The sequence below is a fragment of the Callithrix jacchus genome, chromosome 14 (genome assembly GCF_049354715.1).
Source record: "Callithrix jacchus isolate 240 chromosome 14, calJac240_pri, whole genome shotgun sequence".
Classification (NCBI taxonomy): Eukaryota; Metazoa; Chordata; class Mammalia; order Primates; family Cebidae; genus Callithrix; species Callithrix jacchus.
In genome coordinates this window covers 46,638,817-46,641,174 of record NC_133515.1, presented here as the reverse complement: position 1 = coordinate 46,641,174, position 2,358 = coordinate 46,638,817, and the positions used below count along the sequence as shown (strand labels likewise).

At 34.6% G+C, this 2,358-nt stretch overlaps 1 long non-coding RNA gene across 1 annotated transcript; it reads left to right on the top strand.

The window, feature by feature from the left end:
• Window positions 1-647: 647 nt before the first annotated feature.
• LOC144579159 (uncharacterized) lies at window positions 648-2,358 on the top strand. The gene is made up of 2 exons (XR_013526091.1): window positions 648-771; window positions 2,185-2,358. It is a non-coding gene; the product is annotated as an uncharacterized LOC144579159 (long non-coding RNA).

Below are 2,358 nucleotides of genomic sequence, written 5' to 3'. Positions count from 1 at the left end.
TCCCTGAAACTACAATTTTCTTATACTGCATCTCCCCTTTGGTAAACTTCTACTCATCCTTTAACACCCAGGTTAAATAGTCCTCCCTCATTGATAAACATTTAGTGAGCCAAGAATCTTTCCCAACTTCTCAAATGTTAATTGCTCTGTTCTCTCTGTTCTCAAAAGACTTTGTTAATATCACACTTTGTTAATAACACTTATTATAGCATATTATAATTTATGTGTGTATGTTTGTTTTCTTTCTCCCCATCTAGACAATAAACTACTCCAGCCCCAGAAATAGTGCAGGTTCTCAGTATTTACTTTTGAGTAAACGAATGAATGAATATTTGACTCCTTTATTTCTTCTCTGGATGGCCACATTATGCTCCAAGACTTAACCAACCATACTCAACCCCCTAGATTTTTCTTTGCCAACCCTGACCACAGACACCAAACAGTATTCTTGCCCAGTGGTCCATTCTCACATCTAGAAGCCAGTTACAGTCATGCACCACATAATGGTGTTTTGGTCAACAATGAACCTCATATACAACAATGGTTTTATGAGACTATAATGAAGCTGAAAAATTCCTATTCCCTAATGATGTCATAGCCATCATAGAGTTATGCAATGCATTAATTTATATATTTTAGATACACAAATACTTACCATTGTGCTACAATTACCTACAGTATTCAGTATAGTAACATGCCGTACAGTTTTGTAGCCTAGGACCAGCAGGGTATATGCCTAGGTGTGTAGGAGATCATACCATCTAGGTTTCTGTAAGTATACTCTATGATATTTATACAACATCAAAATTGACTAACAATACGTCTCTCACTACATAGCCTCATTGCTGAGCAATACAGATTGTACTATGTGCTAACTCTCAAGTTGTCTACCAAAATTTTGACCCACTGCCTTTCCTGATCTTTTAACTACCTCATAGAGTCATTGCATTTTTCTGCTATCTTTGAAGTCAGAGTGACACCACCCAACTGTAATAACAATTCAAGGTATAGGAAAATAAGTGATTTTTAAAATCAGTGTGCCTACCATGAACCTTACCAGAAGAATAATTTTCTCATTGTATTCCAGCTGAAAACCATGGCTCGTAGAGATTAAATAACTTACTCAGGGTCACATAGCTACGTATATGGCATATGGGATTTTAACCCAGTTTTGTCTGACAAAAAGAAGGAAAAGCCTCCTTTTCTCTCTTAACTCTACACAGTAGTTTGGCACTTTATAGGCTCACATCCAGGAATGCTTGAGCTGAAGCTATGATTTGAGGACTAGTAAAGGTTTAACCATTAATCTGTGAGCTTCATACCAAGAAAAGACTTTAAGCAGTTGTAAATCAACTTAAAATAAAGTATCTAGGCACAAAATCATATGTTGATGGTATTACACTAATAATTGTTTTGCCTCTCAAATTTCTAGTTTATTCAGTGTTTTAGAGTAAATATGATATAAGAATACAAGGGTTGCTTCAAACAAAAAACTATAAAACTTTGGTCCTTCTGTTTCAACTTGTATGTTTAAGATTTCATCTCCTTTCTGGGCAAGAAGAAAACTTCTGTTTTTATTTTTACTAAAAATAATAATTATGGATAAAATGATACCATTTAAAAGGATAGGCTCTGATTTGATCTTTGGAATTTCTCACTCCAGACAATCCTTTCTCTCTTGGCAAAATATGACATAATGATTTGAAAGAAAGGAAAAAAAATATTTAAGTGTGAGGCCAGAAGTTAATTGAATAAGACCTTGGATTCTGAGGAGTTTGTGTTTTATGGTTGATTAACTGTTTTAATACCAAAAAATGCTTAGGAAACCCAATTATCATGCCACTTAATCTGAGTTATTGGCTGATTTCTGCTAGTTTCTGGATGTCTTATTGACCAAGTTATATTTCCCACTATGATAGACAAGAGAAACTGAGCTTCAGTTTGGAAAGAAAGATTTTCAACATATGAACAACTGCCCCAAAATAGGAAGATGAAATTCTTAGATTCATCAATTCAATAACTTGACCTCGTAATTTCCAGTTACCAACATATTCCCAGCACGAAGAATAGGATGAATAGTGGGAGAAAATTAAGTCCTAATAGTTTTCTCTACTTTGCCTTTGTTTTACTAGTGTGATTATTACAGCCTCATTGTTGTCTTTTTACTTTATTTAAAATAAATAGATCAAAGCCAGATGCCTGGTTATAAATAAAGAAGATAGAAGAAGAAGTAACTGAAATCATAATACCTCACTCTGGAGCCTACCGGCCACACTGCAAAGAACAACTCACCATTGACATGCACGTGCTACTGGTTCTGTCTCCACCAAAAATAAACAAACAAACAAGAAAAACAAA